This window comes from Sciurus vulgaris (assembly GCF_902686455.1).
Source record: "Sciurus vulgaris genome assembly, chromosome: 16".
NCBI lineage: Eukaryota > Metazoa > Chordata > Mammalia > Rodentia > Sciuridae > Sciurus > Sciurus vulgaris.
In genome coordinates this window covers 30,643,257-30,666,086 of record NC_136477.1, presented here as the reverse complement: position 1 = coordinate 30,666,086, position 22,830 = coordinate 30,643,257, and the positions used below count along the sequence as shown (strand labels likewise).

At 41.2% G+C, this 22,830-nt stretch overlaps 1 long non-coding RNA gene across 1 annotated transcript in view; it reads left to right on the top strand.

The window, feature by feature from the left end:
* LOC306645974 overlaps positions 1 to 22,830 on the top strand; it is a 778,688-nt gene that overhangs the window by 343,784 nt on the left and 412,074 nt on the right. The gene's annotated exons all lie outside the window — the stretch shown is intronic.

Below are 22,830 nucleotides of genomic sequence, written 5' to 3'. Positions count from 1 at the left end.
GATAAATGTTTAAGTGATGAGTCTACGGATTACCTTGGTTTGATCATTGCATAGTGTATGCCTGCATAGAAACAACACATTGTAACCCATAAATGTGCATTATATGTCAAACAAAAATAAGAATGAAATAAGAAAAAAGCAAAAAAAAAAAAACAAAAACCAAAAAAACAAACAAAAAAAAGAACCAAATAATAACAGTGGACTCTAGAAGATTCTGTGCCCAAAGTAGAAGAGTATCTTGACATTGTGATGTGTGGTTAATGAGATAAACCACATGTTGCTGGAGTTCACGTTATTAATTATGGTTCATTATGTACTATTTATGTCAGTTTTACTGTTTACTGGACAATATAGAGGTGTTTAAATATTTGATTAGCTTGGAATGGTGTGTACCCCTCTCCCTTCTCCCTGAACAATAGCTTCTGAAAGTGGGTGTTGAACCTGCAAACCTGATTGGTTTGGGGGGTGCTATGTATGCTTTTATGACTGAGGGAGAGGACCTTCTCACCTTTTGTCAGAGGACCTTCTCAGCTCTTTACAGCAAGGAATATGAAGTGTTTAACTGGTGACCAGCAAAACCAACAGCTCCTGAGTGTCCTACTTCCTTCTCTTCCACACTGAGTGGGGATACATCTTTCTTTATTGCAATTTTTTTAAACTAACATATTCCCCTCTGCTAGGGACCTCAAAAGTAGACATCATATAGAAATATGAGCTGTGAAAGTGTATCCTGTAATTTATGGTCAATGTGCTTTGAAGGTGAAAAATACCCTGTAGTCATATAGCATTACTGTAGCTTCTGTCTGTCCTTTCATCCACTTTCCCTCCCTAGTTTGCTAGCTGACTTGAGTAACCTGCAAAAGAGATCTAAGGGAGAAGGAGAAATGAAGAAGCACACTGGAAAAATTCTTCCTTTATTATTAACTTAAAACTCCAATTGACTTGCTTCCCCCAGGGCTGGAGACTACAATGGGAACATGGAATTGGTCCAGTTAGGCTCAAAAATTCAGAGAAAGAGATTGGTATAGTGGAAAGATCAGTGAACTGGGAGAGAGAAGAGCTGAATGCTAACCACGAATGTGATTTTCTGAGTCCCTTAAGTTTTCAGTTCACACTTGGGATGCCTCGTTCTCCCTCTTTGCCAATAGTTCATGTAATTCTATGATTTTCTTGCCTGTTTCTAAGACTCGGGTATGCACAGATAGAAAATGCATCAGGACTTCATGTTGGTTAATTTTGATTATGTAAAATACCATCCTTTAACTTTGTGGCACAAAACAACTCCCATTTTTATTTAGTTCACAATTGTGTACATTACCTAGTTCTGGCTTGGGCTGGCCCAGCCTGTCATGACTGGCTCTCTTAGGCTTCTGCCGTCAGTTAGAAGATCTGCTGGATGATCTAGAATGGCGGCCTCAGGACTCCAAGCTTAGAAGGTGGGAATGCCAGAACACTCAAGTACTTTTCAAGCCTCTGATTACATCAAATTTGCTAACGTCCAAGTGGCAAAGCAGAATGCATGATCAATTGAGATTCCAAGGGTAAAGAAGTAGATTTCATTTCTTGATGGAAGGGAAAGAATTTATGGTCATTTTTGTCATCTATCACAGTCTGCATTGGGAGATGTCTGAAAAAATTATTGTAATGGCAGGTAGCATTTTTGGAATGTTTACTGTGACCCACACATTTCGCCAGTCACTAGATTCACATTATCTCATCATAATTGACCTCACAGGCCCTGTATCTTTGGTGTTTCCATGAAAGAAAGAAAGTAGCTATGTTAGAACCCTGTTCTGCCTTACACAGCAGATGTGGTACAGAAATGTTTCTTGTGACTAGAAATTTTGTAGCTTGAATTATATTTTCAGCACAATAGGGGACTTTGCTATTTCAAGGAACCCTACTGCGAATCCTTTTGGAGAGCAAAGAATCCCTTTTTTTTAACACCCTAAATCACCTCCTGGTTTAGCTGCTTGGTAGGTCAAAGCAAAGGAATTTCAAAACATAGATAATGTAGACAAGTCTCTGGCTTTGAAATTGACCTGCCCTAGGTTCAAATCTTATCAGCTGCATTATCTTGGGCAAGTTATTTAACTACCCTAAGCCGTAGTTTCTTTCTTTTCTTTTCTTCTTTTTCATTTTCTTTTTTGTCTTTATTTATTTTTTGTTTTGTTTTGTAAAATAAGATTAATAGATATTTCTCCCCATTGGGTTGTTGAGAGAATTACATGAAAAGGAAAAACATATGCAAAAAGTTAGATATACGATAGAAGTTCAATGACAACAGTACATTCTACCTTGTTATTGGTACATTTTTTTGTATAAGTACCTGCCCTGTCATTTTTTTTTTTTTTTCCCCTTAGAAAGAATCTTTTGAAATATTTGTTTTCCAGTTTTGGAATTTTCTTGGCTTGGTTCTCCCTGTCTGTACTTTCAAAGTATTACTGTAAAGCTTTATGACCATTTTCATTCCTTGATCAAATTCAAGAAGGTAGATGAGGAAATGCATTTTGTAGCTCTGTAGACATTGTGGGGTAAGGAGTCTGTACTAAATGAATTTAAAATAAATTAGCTGAGAAGAAGCAGGTGCTGCCTTACACAGTATGAAAAGTTATCTTTTAACTTGATCAATTGAGAACAGGAAAACAATTAGCGAATTGGAAAGCTGCTGCAGATGTCCAAGAGCTAGCAACCTCAACACGGGCATCAGAAGGATTGCCACCAACTTGGGTCACTGGGTGGACCTGCAGTATCAGCACAAAACTCCGACTTGTGGTGGCCAATCTCCCAGTGCTAGTGAGCACTGGAAGGAATTTATAGCTGGTGAATTACAAAAGCAGCTCTAATTAGCCCCAAGAGGCAATTGCATAAGAACTACAGAGAACATTGCAGACTCATATTTGCTTCCTTCTCAGGATTTTATATGAGAGCCTGGTAATGAATGTTCTTTAACAATGAGAGCTGAGAGACCTTAACACTAATAGCACTCCTGAGGATACAGCCTCTTTTATTTGCAATCCTGCAAAGATCAGTTGGAAACCATTGAAAATTGGTACCTTTAAATTGTACCCCCACAATTTACATTGTGGCTTAAATCAGAAGGGAGAAACAGAAGATTTTTTTTTCTCCCTTACCCATTAACCCCCTCTCCATGCAATAATGAATGATAAATACTCTTAACACCGATTAGTTTTGGAATTCTTCTTAGGAACCAGGTCATTATAAAAAAAAAGAGAGAGTTTGGGGTGTAAAAGCTTATTTGTATTAATAAAGGGTGATAGAGCCTCTCTGACATGGATTAAAATATTGCCTCTAAAGGAGGGGACTGCTACGGACAGATTTGTTCCTTTGGTCTGCTTTTCCTGGGTCTTGGTGAAATGGTACTAAAAAGTAGATCTTTAAAAAAAAAAAAAAAGTACTAAAAGGTGGAATTTTGAAGGATGACCAAGAAGTGTCCTTCCTCCTTACTTCCCTCCCTTCCTTCAGCTCCCTCTTCTTTTAACAATGCACAACAAATCTAATGTGAGCAGTCACTGTTCTAGATGTGGGACATGAGCAGGGAGTCCACTAGGTATGGGTGCAAGATCACTCTTTGTACCCATTGGCATGATGCAGCACTAATACCAAAACTCAAAAGGGGATACTCTTGGGTCTTCCTTGAAACCAGGGGCGTTCAAGTGTTGCTGGTTATGTCTTGGAATCCTCATGGGCAGCTCCTAAGGATCTTCAAAGGTAGCAGTGGAGACATAGCTACCTATGCTTGTTAATTCCAAGATTAGGTGATATCCAGGATTAGGAAAATATAGGGAAGAAATCAGCTCTGTTTCCCTCAAGTCTTAGAATATAGTTATAATGGATTTAAACATAGGCAGTTCAAAAATATGGCAAAGAAATCATCTTTTGTTCTGACCAAGCCCTTTAACCTACCCCTCGTGGTGGTGCTATGCAGCACTTATGGCTGACCTGGAAAGGAGACAGGCTTTGCCCGCTTTCCACTGTAGAGCCACTTCATTGCTCATTAAGGTGCTGATTCCTGAGCTACCTGCAGGATCTTCTTAGTCATTGTATCCAGCAAGAGGGCAGGCTTCTATTTTGTAAGTCAGAACTTCTTGGTGCAGTAGATCGACAGATTGCCTTTGGTGGCCAATCTCCCAGTGTAGTTCTTGGGTAAAAATCCCAGGCAGGCCCATGTAACCTGTATAGCTCATATTGGATCCTGAGGGGGCATACGACCTCCATTTCTATGGCAAGAGCATCTTACTTTCTTTTGTGAAGTCACTCTCCTCATCCTGTGGAGTAGAGAAGGCACATGAGTTGGTCTTATACCCTTAACTCATCCAATCAGTTGCTATTTTTTTCCCAGAGTAATGTAAGAATAGGGAAAAAAAAATCTGTTGAAGCCATTGATTCTGCAGTGGTACTCTGACCAGCTGGTATTGATGCCTGGCATCTCCATCATTAGAGATGCTCTGGTCCCAACTTTGTTCAAGTTCAGTCCTTTTGCTATCTTTTTTTTTTTTTTTTTTTTTTTTTTGATTCAGTGAATGATCACAGAGTCTTCAAATAGATTATTTTTGGCCTAAGTCAGTCAGATTTGTTCTGTTGGTATAACCAGAGAAACAGGGAAGGATGTGGAATCTAGACGTGTGGTTGCTATTCTGGTTTTACGTGGGCATCCTGTCTGGGAAGGAAACAGGCTTCTGCATAGTCCATGAAAGGGAAGTCTGCCCTGTTCCAACCTCCACTCCCTTTGGGAATAACATGTCTTCTCTTTCCTCAGGTAACTATTGTGAATACATGTTTATATATCTGTTTTCCTCCTAGGTTCTGAGGACAAGGACCGTGCCTTGTTCTTGTTTGTAGTTTGAGAGACTAGCACAGGGCTTGGTACTTACAGGGTTACCATGTCACTCTGAATATAAGATAACACACTGAACCCGAGTAGAGGTGACAAAGAGGCTGGTCTTGCTTGAGATGTGACTCAAAATTGATTTAGCCACTTAGGATCTTTTTCTCTACATTTTCCCCACCCCTGTTCCTCCTAAGAAAACAACCAGATTTCCCATTTCCAGTTGGGCCATTATACTTAGTATTTGTAGTCCAAATGTCTTTGCTTAGGAATTTGTATTTCTGGGATTAATTTCTCATATTTGGTACTGTTTTATTTTCTGCCCCTCCTGAGCCTATAGTGTGCTAAAGGCATGATAGACAAAAGAAAAATCTCCATATTTAAACTCCCCAGGACCTCTAGAAAGAAAAGTTTCCAATTAGCATTCTTTCCTTGGCAGCCCAACTTTGTGATTAAAGAGCTTCACCAGCTTTGGAAAGTTTTAGAATTAAAACTGAGTACTAACAGAGACCCAGGGGCAAGACCTTATGAATAGAGGCCAGAAAGGGAAGCAGGAAAAGCAGATGGAGCCAATGAAAAGGGGGTGGGGAGAGGGAGGGAGGACAAAAAATAGCCTACCAAGATAATTTGCTCTTCCTCGAATGGTGTCTATGGTGAGTTCCACAGGAGCTGTGTGGTCTGAGAATCAGGAAATTCCAGGGGGCTCATCTTTGTTCCTGTTTTGTGAAATGCCAGTGAATAAATCAAAGAATTTGTTTGTAACTCCTTCCTTTATGAACCCACTTCACGGCATAGATGTCATCTGAAATATCCTATCTGAAGCAGACGTGTAGAGAATCAGATGGGTATGCAGAGACCAGCTGTAATGTATGATGGGGTAGGACTGTGAGCCCAGCCTGAGTTCCTGGGTTTATACCATACACACATAGGCTACGTCCTTTGTTGTTTACCCCTCTTCTCCATCCTACTGCTGTTGTGTGTTTATTGCATTGTGCTTTCTCACATCCAAGCCTTGGCACACACTGTTGTTTTTTTTTTTTTTTTTTTTTTTTTTTTTGCCTAGAACATCCTTCCCTCTTTGGGCATCTCATGAAAATAGAAGGGAGACCAGTAGAACAGAGGAAAGGGACCAGGGGGAAGGAGGAGTGGAGCAAAAGGGAAGGTATTGTTCAATAAAATGGACCAAATTATATTGTTATATTGTGCGCATGTACAAACATGTATGTAGCAATGAATGCTATTATTATGTATAATTGTAATGCACCAGTAAAAAAAAAAAATCAGGGAAATAAAAGAATAGCCTTCCCCCTTGACCCAGGCTGTGTTTCCTAGAAGCAGAATGAAGACAGGCATTCATCTGATTTGTTAAGGGAGTCTCAGCAAAAGGGGAGGAAAGGGCAGTGGTAAGAGTTAAAGGAGAAATGATCTCAATTGCTCCCTCAGGGAGCTCTGGAGTGTGAACTGCATTGTAGGGATTGGCCCATTTTGAGTCACTGTACCGCCACATGAGTCAACCCCTGGGGATGAGATGTTCTGTAGGTGAGGGGTACTTCCTTCTAGGTGAGTGGGAGCAGGTGTGCACCACAGCAGTCAGCCCAGGCTGCAGTTGGACAATGGGCACAGTGTCCTGGTATAGGAGATCTGTGTGGGAATCAACAGAAACCCAACCCTCTTATTTTTCAACTTTGACCACTTCTTTCCTCTTGGGCTTGTTAGGTATCCCTCCTCTGTGTTCAATAAGCATCCTGGACTTACTGCTTCCATTTCATCTCTCTGTATGTTGATGGGTCTGCACGAACATCTCCTTTTTCATTCATAGCTTCCTTGGTGGCCAGGGATTCCCTTTGCAAGTCCTATCTAGCATGCCTATCGCAGAATGTGCAACAGTAATAGTGTTTCATAAAATCATGTTGATGGATGCATGAACTCTTGGATTCCCCATTGTAGTGTGTTGTTGTGTTGTGTGATCCAAGTCACCTAACTTTTGTGAACCTAAATTCCCGCTTCTGTGTGTAGGGACTAATACTTGTCCATCGTTGTCTTAGTGTTGTCGAGGTCAAACCACATGGTACTATTTTAGCCAGGAGACAGGGTGTGAAAACCAGATCTTGCATTATTTCTCTCACTCTGGTGCCAGTGTCTCTTTGACAACCCCACAGGAAAAGTGGTATTCAGAGTAGATGTAAATGTCCCTCCTGGCCCAGTCCCTGCTCTTAGCACCTTGGACAGTTCTGACAGCTCTTTTTCATATCCAGCTGAAATCTGTCTATCAGTAACTTCTCTTGAGTCTTATTTTGTCTCCTGGAGCCTCTCAGAGCAAGCCTGCTCTGAGTCCCACATGACAGTCCTTATGGATTGATTATTTTGGGGAGTGTTGCTGTCTCCTCGGTCGGCAGTTCTCACCTCTTGCTGACAGTCGCAGCCAAGCCTTTGAAGTTCCAGTCTTGCTTGCCTCCTTCCTTCCTCAGTTGTCATGGAGAGAGTTAGAAGCTCTTTTTTTTTTTTTTTTTTTTTTTAAGTTCCTCGGAGAATGGTCCTCAGGAAGTTCTTCTGAGGACACATGTGAAATCTTGTCTCTGTTTTTCTAATTCTGCCGACTCAAAGAAAGATGCTTAAAGGGACCTCACACGCCCCTATTTTTCCTCAGTGACATTTAGTAATAAATGACATGATCCTCACTAGTTTTTAACTTTTTCTGGATCAAGTATGAGTCTCTTAGGGTGATGAGGAAACACCACAGCACCAGGGACCCTACTTCTAGTCACTTTTAATTAGTATGATTGTGTGATTTGGGGCAAATTTCTCTCTGTGTTCTGGAAGAGACTGCGGGAAGAGGCTCTTCATGGGCAAGAAGAAGAAAGACAGAAGTGGACAGAATAAATAAATGCCAGTGGGCCCAAATCAACAAGATGTGTTGACATTTTGGATGAGGAGGATGAGGGAGAGAGAGTCCTTGAGAATGACTTCTGGAGGCTGTAAGAATGCTGGCATGTTGGGTGGGGAGGAGGAGCTTGCAAAGGGATTGGAGGAGCAGCCCTGGAGGAAGGAGGAAAACCAGGAGACTTGAGAGCCCAGATGAAGGGAGTGGTCCTCAACACTGCTGAGGATGCAAGTAAGAGGAGGACTGAACATGTTCTGGGACCGCAGCAGAGAGGTCTCCTGATGATAACAGTGCCTTTATAAAGCCTGTGACAGGGGAAGACAGTGGACTGAATTGAGGAGTGAGTGGGAGGGGAGCATATGGAGACTGCAAGGATGGATAATTTTCTGGAAAACTTTGAGTGTGAGGAGGAGGAGAGAGGGCTGTAGCTGCAGGAAATGTGGGGCGGAGGGGGATATTTTTAAGGTGGGGAAAGCTTGAATCTGCTCAAATATTTTGGGGATGAGGTGATTAAAAGTGTTGACTAGCTGGGAGAGAGATGGAGCTGATACCCTGAAAGACACCAGGGAAGAGATCCAGAATGCAGGAGGAGGGACTGAACTTGAGAGGGAAGGGACACCGCCTGAAACGTCACATGAGGGGAGTGCAAAGCTGTGGAGACCACACTCTTTTTTTTTTTTTTTACTAAGTCAGCTGATATTTCTTGTTCCCTTACCCTGTCCAAAGTATCTGCTAGATACTTTTTCTCTAGACTTTAATTCTGAGCAGCTTAAACTTCATGTGTGTGTAGGACAGGGGAAGGGGAAGGTCCCAGGGCCTTTTAGGTACTGCCTAAGTGATTGGGACTAAACCCACTGCCTCTTCTCACACTGTCTACTCAGGCTTGGCACCCATCTCCTAAGCCCCCTGCACTCCTGCTCTTTGCAAGTGTCCTTTGACTTCCCAAGTTCACATCCTACTGGGTCAAGGCCATCAACTGGAGAAGCTGCAATTGTGGAGTATAGGATGGTCTCCCTTTCCCTGGTCTATTCCAGGCTCCTCTGATTGCTCTTAGCCAACTCTGTTTTTCTTATGGATAGTCATTGTCCCCCTTTGCCTAATTTACAGAGGGACCTAAAGAGTCCATCTGCCTCTCCTGTGCTAGGTGACTAAGTGAAGTGTAATCTAACCTCAAGATGACTAACTAGATTCTGTAAGTGTTAATAAAATCCTAACCACAGAGTCACATTAAAACAAAATCCACAAAGAAAAAACTCAGAATGCCAATTAACTAAGAGCTTTAGTATGCTCTCATGTGCCTAACTAGGTTTCTAAAGGCCTTAAGACAAAAGCACACACTTTTTGTTTATAGCACTAAGAAACTGCAAGTCAATAAACATTCTATTCCTGTGCCACGTGTACTCATCTGACCTAATGATGATGTAAAAAGTACACTGACGAGCAATACGAAAAATAATATCACAGGATCAATGTCTACTTCTGGCTTCATAAATAAAGGACTTGGCTTCCCAGTGATATTTAATTTTTGTAAATGCCTTTGGAAATTTAAGTATGGTGAGAAAGCATGATCCTGAGATAATGTTCAGTTTCTCTTAACATGAGCTTTTAAACCTTGGATGGGTGCAATTTTTAGTCTGGGACAAACTCAGGAGCCCAGATATCTTTAGAGCAGATGGTGGCAGATTTATCTTAAATGGGCTGGCTTTAGTGCTTCAGGTCTGTGGGACAGGCAGGTGGAAGCAATTGTAATAACAGAAGCAGAGAATCCTGGAAGCTTGATTTTTTTTTTCCCCTTTGACTTCACATCTGCAAAACGGGGAGGCTTTCTCTATCTATGTCCCATGACTGATCTGCAGCACATACTAAGTTCAGAAGTACTAGGGGTTCTGTGTGGAGGCTGCCGGGCTCACCTGGCTCTTGGATACCATGGTGTCCTAGAATTTCCATCATTCTGTTCTACTCTTGCTCCAGCATTTTGGGGCTGAATAATCAGCACTCGGATTGAATAACAAAGGAACTCCTGGTAGCAGTACTCTACTAAAAGAACTAGAGTATTTTGAAGCCCTACAACCATAGATATGGAAGGGGAAGGGAGCTCTCACAAGAGATCTTTTAATCTCATCCCTTTCCTCAGTCTTTAGGTGGTTAAAGCATACGTACCCCATTCCTCAGAAGATCTAGCTAATTAGAAAAGAAGCAAGTAAGTGTTGTCTAAAATGTCTTCTTCTTAGACTTCCAGTAGAATTATTTGAACTTTCATCAGAATCATCTGAGGTTTGTTAAAGCAGAATGCTGAACCCCACCCTGAGAGTTTCTGATTTTTTTTTTTTTTAAACTGGAAATCGAACCACTGAGCAACATCCCCAGCCATTTTTAAGGCAGGTCTCACTAAGTTGCTTAGGGCCTCACTAAGTTGCTGAGATTGGTTTTAAACTTGTGATCCTCCTGCCTCAGCCTCCCAAGTCTCTGGGACTAGAGGTGTGTGCCACCATGCCCAGCGAGTTTCTGATTTTTGTAGTTCCAAGTTGGAGCCCAGGAATTTGAGTTTCTAACCAGTTTCATATGGGTGCAGCTTGTCAGGAGTCCATAGTTTGAGAACCATTGGACTCAAGTTCTCTTGATCCAGAAGCTGGACTCTTTGCTGTAGACCAACAGATTGGTCTTCCTGCAGAAAATGTCCACATTCTGAAAGGAAGCTTTTTTCTTTAAAGGTACTTCTGCAGAGTGGCATCACACTTCACACTTACTCTGTAGAAGTGAGGTACATTTCTCATCATGCCTCCAGCTACTGCAAAGCCACATGAGTTTGGAAACACAAGCATTCCTCCCCTATCCTGGTGTTTTAAATTGCAAGGAGAAGAACTATCACCTTTCTGGGAATCTGAAATAGGCAAATTTGCAGAGGCCTGGCTGACATCTGAGCTGCTGGATTTGCACATGCTATGTTGATTACTCAGTACCATTCAGACCTGACAGTGATGGACAATGCTGGATGCCACTCAAATTCCATCAAAACCAACAGGGTGAAGGTATTGGTCATAGAGCCCGGGGCCCCTCAGACCTTTCTGTCAAGGCATCTGCATCTAACAGAGAGGCAGGGAGACAGAGGGATGGAGACATGAGGGTGGATGTGGCATCTTTCAAAAATGAGACAGATGAAGGTAAGAGGAAGGATTTTTTGATTTCAGTCTAAGAATTCTCCTTGCCTTCAGAATGCAGTCCCAATGCCACCTGAGCCGAAGCAGTGAGAACAATTAGACTCTGTGGGGTTATACACGCTAAGTATTCTCTCTTGCATTGTCTTTTATATAAAAGTTGGAAAATAAGAATGTTAACAGTCTCCAAGTCATTATCCTACATTTCCATCAGTTTCTAGTCTGCAGGTTTTGCAAGTATCTGCAGTCTTTGTTTCAACTGCTTCCATTTTTTCCCCTTTTGTATTTATTCTCATTGATTCCGGGTTCTTTGTTCCTCTTTGAGGAATTCTGCACCTCCTTATACCTTTCTTTCCAGTCTTTGGCTTTTAAGAGCAGACTGTGCAGTCAGTCATGAACCACAGTGTGCAGTTCCTCATACGGCTTCTCTCCCAGGCAACTTGCAATCTTGGGCAAAACGAGCCCTCCTGTACTTCTATTTGCTTAATGTAAATGTTGTAGAAGTGTCAGGGCTAAGGATGTAGCTCAGTGGTAGAGCACTTTCCTAGCAAGCACAAAGGCCGTGTTCAATCTCTGGTTTCCCAAAACAGGAACAAATGTTACAGCAGCATAGCACTGCACACTCTTAATTTTCAGTCTGAGTTTTCACATAGTGCCAAAAGGGAGTGACCAGTACCCAGATCAAGAAACAGAACTTTATCAATACCCCAGATCTCCTAGTGCCCTTTTCAGTAATTGCCTTACATCAGGGGGACTAACACCATAGAGCAACTTTCTCCGTTTTCAAACTTTGCTTGTGCAAAGTTCCATTTACGTGAAATCCCTTCACATATACTATTTTGTATCTGGCTACTTTTTTTCAATAGTGTTTGTGTAATTCTTCTCTGTTGTTAACATGTGTTTGTAGTCTGTTCATTTTGATTGTTCTCTCTCTTTCTAAAGAAGCTTATCACATTTTATCCATTTTCCTTCTGATGGTCATTTGTTTTTCAATTACAAGTTTATTACAAATTTTGCTACGATTAACATTCCTTGAACAGCATTTTGGTAAAGGTACAGCCCCTTTCTGTTGGTTTGATACTTGGGAGTGGAATTGCTTTTTCATAGATTGGCATATATTCAACTTCAGTAGATACTACTGAACTGTTTCTAAAGTTGCTTTACCAATTTATACTCCTACGTATAAAGTTCACGAGTTCTAGTTGCTCCACAGCCCTACCCACACTTGGTATTTTAATTTTAGTCATTCTGGTGGGTGTGTGTTGATAGAGGATTTTGGATTTAATTTGCATTTCTTTAGTAACCAATAAAGTTGAGCACCTTTTTAATATGGTTACAGGTCATTTACATGTCCCTTTTGGTGGAGTACTTGTTAAGCATTTTGTCTTTAAAATTAGGTTACGTGCTTGCTTTCTTTCCTTCCTTCCTTCCTTCCTTCCTTCCTTCCTTCCTTCCTTCCTTCCTTCCTTCCTTCCTTCCTTCCTTCCTTCCTTCCTTCTTTCTTTCTTTCTTTCTTTCTTTCTTTCTTTCTTTCTTTCTTTCTTTCTTTCTTTCTTTTTCTAAGAGTCCTTTAAATGTGAATATGAATTCTTTGCTGGACTCACTAGAGCAAATGTCTTCTCCCTGGTGATGGCTTGTCTTCGTCCAACTCTTTACAGTTGTCAAACTCATTCTTTAAACTCCAGCTCAAATGGCACCTATTTAGTGAGATTTTCCCTCATTTCCTTCCTTCCAGAGTTGTTGCCCCCTCACTCATTTTCCCACAGCCTCTGCTTAGTACTTTCTCACAGCCATTATTGCATTAGTTACAATGATCTCTTTTATTATGTTTTCCTCTCTCGCCTGTGAACAACTTTGGCACAACCTCTAAATGGAAACAGTCACTGCCATTATTGTAGAGATTCTGGGTAGTGTTTTTTTTTTTTTTTTTTTTTTTTTTTTTTTTTAACTCCATAATTATCTGTGTCCAAACTTTCTACTCTATGTATGTATTACTTTTGAAATGACAAATATATTTTAGCTTGAAGAAAACACGTATAACATTGTACCCTGGTCCCTGCCTTTTCTCCAATCCCATGTACTGGACATCTATCTTTTCCAGAAGAATTTTCAACACAACACATTAAAAACTGAGTTTCTTATTTTGTCATTCCATTCTAGCCACTCCGGGTTCCTTTCCTGACCTCTATGACAGGTATAAGGTAGCAGTACTATTGACCAGATGCTAAGAATAACAGAAAGTTGCTCTCACCTCTAAATTTTCTTTTATTCCTATTATGGTTTGGATCTTAAATGTTTTCCAAATGTTCATGTGTTAAAGATCACCAGCCTGTGGTGCTATTGGGAGGTGGAGACTACTGGAAGAAAGTTAGATTATTGGGTGGGTTTCCTTAAAGGGTGTATTTAGACCTTTGCCCCTCCTCTCACTCTCTTTTTGTTTCCCAACTGCCATGATGTGAGCAACTTTCTTCTACCATGTCTTTCCTCCTGTGATGTTCTGTCTCACCCCAGGCCCCAAAGTGACAGAACCAATGGCCATGAACTGAGACTTCTGAAACTATGTGCCAAAATAAGTCTTCCTTCCTTTGAAACAGATTATTTCAGGTATTTTGTCACAGCAACAGAAAATCGACTAGTAAAATTCCCTTTTCCCCATGTCCAGACCATGCTTTCTAGCTCTATTGTCTTTGATTCTTTTTGTTCTCTTAGAAAATCATAACAACTTCTAAATGGTTCCATTAACCACCCTTGCCAAGGAAAAATGGCACAAGATAAAAGTTAAACAGGCAAGGAAGACTTGACCCAAGGCTATTCTATCAGGGGAGAAAGACTGACCTTGACTCTGTTGAAACAAAAGGCATTGGGGTGAGCTAGTGGGAAAGGACTGGAGAACAGTCATGTGGGTCACTGGGATTAGATCAGTTGTGTTACTTGTTGGTGCTCTTGAAAGCTAGGTGCCTAGCTTCCTGTAGAGGTTAGAAAATAGGGACCTTAGCTTTCTTGGTGATTGAATGTAAAGGGATGACTCCCAGGTCCTTGAGAAAGACATTTCTGGATTATAACTGGCAAGCAAATAGTTGGGAGGTTTTCATTGCAAAGGGGCAGTGAAAGAATTTATAATTCCAACTTAAGTAAACACTCTGAGAAAAGGAAGTTTGGATCCAGAGTCAGGAAGAAGTCTGCCTATAATTTAATCAAGCTTCCTACTAATCACCAAATGAGCTTTCAACTCAGGAATGTATGGAGGAGTCTTCATGCTCTCACCTCGACTCCCCGAGTCTGTTTGCTGGCATTCTGGAGGTTGGGTCAATATGAGGATTCAGAGAAGGGTTGCAGCTCAGCATGCTGATGAGGACACTCTTTGTGGGGAGAATCATGAATGGGTACCATTTTCTGGGACTGGGTTCAAGGTCAGGGTTTTCTCCACCTCTCAGTGAAGTCTGTCTGGGGTTGTGACCTATGGAAACATAGTTATTGTTTCTGTACCTCTCTCATCTCTTTTTGAGATGGAGGCCAAGAGGTTAGGCAGAGCCGTGAGGACAATGTCCTCAAAGAGTTATATGTGACACTCAGATCTTTCTGCCCTGCTTTCTGGTTAGGTGACAGTAAGGGTAATAATATAATTAGTTGCAGTTACTGATTTTTAGTGTGAGTTTATGGCTAACCATTTTACATTATTTAATACTTGTACTTAGGACTCTCAAGGTCCTAAGTACAATGCATTAGATAAAACCATTCCAATTTTAAAGGTGTGGAAACCAAGGCTGAGGAAGTGTAACCCCAAAGTATCAGAGGATGTTAAGTGCCAGAGTCTGGGGTAAATATGAATGACAGGCTGGGTGGGCATGGGGCAGGAGAAATGAGGGCAGACAAATTTCAAAGTAATTATTCTGTCAACCAGGTGTGCTTCTGGGATGACAGGTAGATGCTCAGAGAGTGATTTACCTAGACCTCTGAGTAGCAGCCCAGCTGCCCTTCAGGGGCTGTCTGAGAGTCACGCCATCCCAGGCCCTGTTTAACGAAGCCCTGATACTTTTACTCACATGTGAACCACTTACAACTCACCAAGGTCATGGAAACCACACGTGTCTACAAAGGTCAAGGTTGTGGGTCAATGAGACAATCATGTCCTGCATCCATCTTCTAAAGGTCAGGGATGTGAACGTGGTTCCCTGTAATGTCTCCCAAATGACAAGGAAAATCTAAGCTTCCTACCTTCCCGCTCCACTGAATATACAGAACTCAATTGAAAGTCCATAATGCATTTAAGTGTCTAAAATTAAATCTGGAGTTGAGGCAACAGCATCTTATTACTTTTAATCAGTGCAGTGCATGAAAGCCCCTTTAGAGAAATCATTATTTTTACCTCTATATGTGGAAGGCAGAGCTGCCTCCTTATTTCTTCTGGTATCTGGAAAATGACAGGGGACTCTGCCCTGCCTAACCATCAGACTTGGGAGCTGCCTTCAATTTCTGCCATGGCCAGAGTTGGGAAGAGATTTAATTCTTAGGGTTGCTTATTTAGGCTCCTACTTTGCCTGACTCTCAGATGTACTTTTCTTAATAAAGGGACGAGAAGCTGAGGGATTAGTAACTATAGTTACCATTTATTAAGGAGTTTCTTTATCAGTTAAGGTTTTTAGTAGCACATAATCAAAACTGGTTTGAACAGAAGGACAATTTATTAAGGGATATTGGTTTGTGCACAAAATCTCTCACAAAGCTGAGGAATAGGATTCGAAAAGCTGTGCAGTTAGAAAATATTCCTAAATCTCACTGCAGAATTGGGGTAACAGGGAGATCACAGTTACCACCCCTGGGCACAGCACCACAGATTGAATGTCTAAAGCTGGGCACTGAAGACCAAGTTAACTTCCCCTGCAACAACAATGCAAGGTAAATATCATTATTTTTATTTTACAGATGTGGTGACTGGAGTTGAGTGATTAGATAGCTTATTCCCAAAGCTAACTAGACATGCTGTCCTGAAGGTTCTGTGACACTGAGGACAGTACTGGTTTTGCTCACCTCAATTCAGTACCTAGTATAGTGTCTGGTCCATGATAGGTGATCTATTTATGAAATAAATAAGTAGAGAATATGGCATATATATATAAAGATGTTATTGTGTTGAACTTGGACACTATCTACTCCACTCTCCATATGCCATATCTTCAGCCAAAGGGTTGGGCAAGGGACTCAGGATAAGGCAGTCATAATAATCATATCCTTGGGTCTATGGCAATTAGTCCAAAAGTTGGGAGGATGTTGTCCTACAATAAAGCAAACATCAGAAGGACATATAAAGAATTAAGCCATTTTGCAGAGAAAAGCAAAGTTAGAATTTATGATTCAATTTCTCCATATTACTAATATTGACCCTTTTATAAGCAAGCAATATTGCATTTGTCACAGAAGGCAGATTGAGAGGTGACTTGTCTCAGGAAAGGGGTTTTATTTTAGATGTAAGCTCTAATGTATGTACTTCAAGAAATATTTCAGAACTGACCAAAATGTTATGTCTGCTCAATCCTTCTTACTTTGTTCTTGGCAAGCCCTCATGCATTTTAACTCAGGCTTATTTGAGCGGAGTCTTTTTTAGCTGTGGTTTCTCCATATAAACCCTGGTTCAAAGATATCTCTGGGATGCTCTTAGTTGGGAAAATCACCAACCAAGGTGATGGTGGATGGAGAAGAATAGCTTTCAAAGTAGACAAGGCAGGTTCTGGAGGACATGGCAGGTTTTAGCCTGGCTGTCTATGAGATGGGTTCCCCTGGAAGCAAGCTATTGAATAGAGTTCTTGTGATGACTAGGAACGGAACACTCATTGAGGCTATCTTCTGTATGGTCCTTTATGAAGTGGTGAGTGAAGGACCCAAGCCTTTACAGGAGCACAGCCGTAGCATGGGTCTCTGTGAATATAATTTGGGAAATCAGATATTTGCTATATTCAAGGTAACTCTTGCCTCAGACCATCTTGTCGCATCCTTATAGCACAGTAACAGTATGAGGACTCATTTTCCCTCCCTTCTTTTCTGCTTCAGCTGTAACACTGAAAGCTTGACTCTCCTCCTCGTTACTTCCATGGGCCACCAGCTGTCCCAGAGATTAGCATCTTGTGCACTGATACCATTCTTAAATTGATCAGTTCTTGCAAGAGGGTCGCTATCACAGGGTGTGAGGACCATGTGGCCTATTTTTAAGTCCTCCTTAGGGTTGTTTCCTTTGTAGTAATTGTGGGTAGGACTGAGAAGGAGAGAAAGGCATTCTAAAGTTTCATTGGTGCCTAAAAAATGATTTATGATTCTAGTACAAAAAGAAAAATCAGCTGAGGTTACTTTATAGAGGACATTGATATTCATGACAGCCACAAATACTGTACTGAGCAAATACATGTACTGAGGCACCTTCTCTCAAACTCCTTGATTCTTTTATGTTTCTAGCATCCCAAATGAAGCTTATAGCTCCCTGACTTACTGCAATGCTACTTCAGGAAGTTCTCTGAAGCCAAGAAAACCAGTTAGCTTTGCTCATGTACGATAAGAGTGGTAGAGGGATTAAGAATGTACCTCCTTAGAGCAACTCTTAACCAGTGGGGAAGAGACTCGATGAAGGAGCCCCCTGGCCTCCCTCTCTTTGGAGGTATGCCCTTCATGTTTCCTTAACTCATCTCCCAAAGAACTGAATCCCTGAGATAACCAGTGACTAGTGTACCCTATGCTGGCTTTTCTCCCTTCTCTGCCTCACTTTTCCCACTGTCTTGTAGGACAGTTTAATAGGAACTGTTCCCAAGTTCTTGACTCAAGCTTTTGTGTTCTGACACCACTTCCCTGACTCCACTTGAGAGCCCTCTAATTCAATTCTGTTCTGACACTTGCTACTTGACATTAACACAGACCCAGCAAGTTAAGGGCAAAGTCCTTCACTAGATTGCCTCCACTTCGGATGCCACCTGCAAGTCTCAGGAGCCATCTGTGTTACTGACATGCTGGCTGTAAATCTGGGGTATTTCATGACCCTCTCAGGGTTGCTAATTCGATAGAACTTACTGCAGGTATTGTATTTATGATTATGGTTTCATTTTAAAGGACACAACCCAGTGATGGTTAAATGGAACAGAATCCCAAGACAAGGTCTGAGGAAGATGGGAGGGGCACTCTGAGTGTCTATGCCCTCTTCCTGTGGAATCTGGGTGCATCACTCTTCCAGAAAATCAGTGTGCTCACCTACTAGGAAGCTCCACTGAGTCTCTGTGTTCAATTTTTATTGAGCTTCATTTCATAGTCATGATAGATTAAGTCATTGGTCATGTGATTGAACTCAATCTTTTTTATTATTTGTTCTAATTTGTTATACATGACAGTAGGATGCATTTTGACACATCATACATAAATGGAGTATAACTTCTCATTCTTCTGGTTGTACATGATGTGGAATTACACTGGTTGTGTAGTCACAGATGCCCACAGAGTAATAATGTCCAATCCATTCTACTGTCCTTCCTACACCCATATCCCCTCCCCTCCCTTCAGTCCCCTCTGCCGGGTCCAAAGTTCCTCCATTCTTCTCCCCCCCCCCCCCCCATTATAGATCAATGTCTGCGTATCAGAGAAAACATTCAGCCTTTGGTTTTTGGGATTGGTTTATTTTGCTTAGCAGGATATTCTCCAATTCCATCTATTTACCTGCAAATGCCATCATTTCATTCTTCTTTAAGGTTGAGTAATATTCCATTGTTTATATATGTCACATTTTCTTTATCCATTCATCTGTTGAAGGGCATCTAGATTGGTTCCATAGTTTGGCTATTGTGAATTGAGGTGCTATAAGCATTAATGTGGCTATGTCACTGTAGTAAGCTGATTTTAAGTCTTTTGGGTATCAACCAAGGAGTGGAATAGCTGGGTCAAATGGTGGTTCCATTCCAAGTTATCTGAGGAATCTCCATCCTGCTTTCCAGAGTGGTTGAACCAATTTGCATTCCCACCAGCAATGTATGAGTATACCTTTCCCCCCACATCCTTGTCAACATTTTTTGTTACTTGTATTCTTGATAATTGCCATTCTGACTGGAGTGAGATGCAATCTTAGAGTTGATTTGATTTGCTTTTCTCTATTTGCTAGAGAAGTTGAACATGTTTTCATATATTGGTTGGACAATTGCATATCTTCTTCTGTGAAGTGGTGAAGTGTCTGTTCAGTTCCTTGGCTTTTTTATTGATTGGGTTTTTTGTTTTTTTTTTTTTTTTTTTTTTTTTGTTTTGTTTTGTTTTTTGTTTTGGTGCTGAGTTTTCTTAGTTCCTTATATAACCTGGAGATTACTGCTATAGCTGAGACGCATGTGGTGAAGATTTTCTCCCATTCAGTAGGCTCTCTCTTCACATTATTGTGAACTCAATCTTTAGCTCCCCTCTTTCCCCTGGATATTGGATGGATCCAATGTTTCAACTCCTTTTTCGGGGATGGGAGTACTAGGGATTGACCTCAGGGGCCCTCAACCTCTGAGCCACATCCCTAGTCCTAACTTGTATTTTATTTAGACAGGGTCTCACTGACTGTCTTAGTGCCACACTGTTGCTGAGGCTGGCTTTGAACTTGTGATTCTCCTGCCTCAGGCTACTGAGCCACTGGGATTATAAGCATGTGCTGCTGCACTGGGCTACCCAAAGTTCCAACTCTCTAATCATGTAGCTAAACTTTCTTGTGACCAGCCCCCTTCCTGAAGCTTTATGGAGGACCCCGACATACATTACCTCTTTGGCATAACCAATACACTACTATGACTAAGGAAGTCCCAAGGGTTTTTAAAATCATGTGCCAGGAACTGAGGATGAAGACCAGATGTATTTGTCATATCACCATTTTATTTTGGGTGGAATTCAAACTTAAACAAAAAGATTTTACAACCACATTCAACACTTATAAAAAAGCGCTTTGTTGGTAATTTTCAAGCTTCCTTCATGGAGAGGAAGAGGAGGTCATAGAAGTTGATGGGAACATATCAAGGAAGTCCTTAGAGGCCACATGTATAGTGAAAAACAAGTGACAGTCACTTTGATTTTCTAAGCACAAAATAGTTGAATGAATCAGAACCACATGCAGAACTGAGAATCTCTGATAAGACTTCCTAGAGTGCCACTGAAGATAATTGTCAGGACTGAGATCCATCTCCCAGGAGGCTTTGAGAGCCTTGCTGATATTAACTAGCAAAGGTTCTAACCTCCCTTTGTAGGGAAATTTTACTCCTGTCTCACAGGACTTGCAGGTCCTGCCCATTCCAGTGCATTTCTGAGCCCCTGGAATACTGGTCCTATGCATCTGTACATCCACGGGGTATCTGAGCCTTGCTCATCTCTATACTTGGTCCCACTGGTCTTCCTATTCACATCTACACTCAGCTTCCTATTTACCCATCTCATCCTTAAAGTCTTGATAAATGGATTTCCATTTCCTGGACCCAAGTACCCTCCCACATTTGCCTGAACATCTCTTCTACCTTCCCAGAATACCCAACCTCTGTGCCTTAGCTGACCTCCCTGGGCTGCTGGCCTTGTTTCCTCTGCATTATGAGGAAAGCAGCTTGCTGCTGCTCCACCCCTCCGTGCTTGCCTTAATAACTGGCTTTTCATAATGAGGCTTAATTGTAAGTTTTATTGACAGACTTATGTTATGCCACAGGAACCCATCTTGAATCAATTAAAATCAATTAATCACACTGTGATTAACTTTAATTGTGGGATGTTTCCTACACCCAACAAATAACTATTCACATATGTTTCAATTAATATTTTTACCCCCCTTTGTTGACAAATGATCTATTGTACTTAAAATTAATTAAATGTTAGCATGGTCCCAATTAACATTGCATTACCAATAAAAGATGCCTTGGTTGTCAATACTGAGCAAAATCTGTGACAGTCTACCACTTACAATGTGCAGCATATATTATTTAAACTAGGGTGGGGGGCAAGCCTCTGACCACTTATAGTGGATGACCCAGTCAAAATGTGGCCACATTTAAAGCTGCTGAAATTCTGAGGATTCTTGACTTGCATGTGAGAAAAGCAAGGGAAAAACCTTGTCTCACCATCTGTCTTTTTCTCCTTTTTGCTGAACCCAAATTTAAGGTTTCTAGTTTATCATTACTTCATATATGGTCCCTCTTTTTTTTAATTCAATATATCAATTTTGTCTTCTTCATCCTTAATACTCATTCACATTCTCCTTTATTATGATCGGTTCTTCACTTATAAATGCTATTGTACTATAAATTCCAAACTGCATCTTTTGTTTTTTACTTAATCTTTTATTTTTGAGATCTGTCTAATTCGGATACCCAGGCCTATTTCATATGTAAATGTTGCTACTTCTCCATGCCCACATCTGTAGGCACCCAGGCTTGATTTTAGATCTTCTGAATCTTAGTGAAGTATTTCTTCCACAATGGGCTACCACCTCAGTTTCCCTGAGTTCACTGGAATTTTCCAAGAAGAATGTCTCTAGTATGATCATTTCACTGCATTTAAACTTGGACTCATCCTTGTCTTGGTTACTTTAAGAAAAGAGAGTCAACTCAAGGTACAAGTTGCTGCTGACACAGAAACATATACAACTATTATCAGGCAGTAGCATTGGGAAAATAGGCCTAAGTTCTTCAAAAACATCTGCCTTTGGTACTGAGCAAAGGCTTATGAAACCAGACAAATATTCTGGAATGGGCGATGGAGACATTAACAATTATCAACCTGGGATATCAGTGTTCCTCTCACAGAAGGGGATATAACACTGCTTCAGTGATCAAAAAACACAACTTCCACATTAATCTTTTTAAGTAAGCTTGCCCTGAAGGATGTGTATGTATGTGTCTTTGGGAGATATACAATGATACAAATCTTCTAAGCTTTTTAAGTAGTCTTTGGAACTTTGTTTCTTTTGGGTGTTTGGAGAAGGCTTAGCCGCTACAATGTCATCCCTAGAGATATTAATATCCCTCCCTATCTCCTCTGCCTCAGATCACATTAATTCCTTGAAGGTTAATTGAGCAACTACTGAATTCAGGCACTGAATTACAGGAACAATGCACATTCCCGGCCATTGTATACAAGGCAGAGGGAAGTGAGTGACAGCTTTGAGTGCTGAGCCAAGTGCTGAAGCCACCAAAGAAGAGCAAGCCACCAAATCAGTGAGAGCAAGCAGTGAGCAGGAAGGTGAGAGTTGAGCTGCACTTTACCAGATATGTAGAAGTTGGTTAGGCAGAGGAAGGCAGAAGGGCATCTTCGGGACATGACAGCAGATCCTCCTTCCTCTTATACTCACCCCCCTACTTTCCTCCTGCTCCTACAGTAGCCATATTCAGAAACGACCCAGCATTCCTGAGGGAAGAGGAACAAATGTCGAACACTGCACCCTGCGAAGCATACCCCTCTAGTACTTGTGCCTGTGAAATGCATTTCACGCCTCATCTGTTCCCTAAATGAGATGTGAAAGCAGTTTACACCTCGTTTACATTTGTGCTGTTTTACTGAACAGCAGAGATACAGCTCCATCCACAGTAATGAAATGAGGTCAGTCACCCCTTTCTTTCTTTGGACTGAATCCACACAGCTCTTCAGGGCCTCTTCGGGCTGTGGTGGCTTTGAGGCAACCAGGAATCTACTAAATGTTGGGAGAGCAGGTGCAAGGGCTGGGGGATAGAGAGATTCAGGGAGCAGCTGGTATGCAGTTCCTTTTACTTGGAGGAAATGACCTTTCTTCTAAGCCAACAATACTTTACTGAGGTATAATTTACTAAAATCAAATGTAGAAATCATAAGTCTACAGATCTGAGTTTTTACTTTTGTGTACATCCATGAAACCAACACCAGATCAAGGTATATTGATCAACATTTCTCTTACCTCTGAAAATTCCTTCATGCCCCTTTCCAGTCAAGAGCCCCCTTTCTAA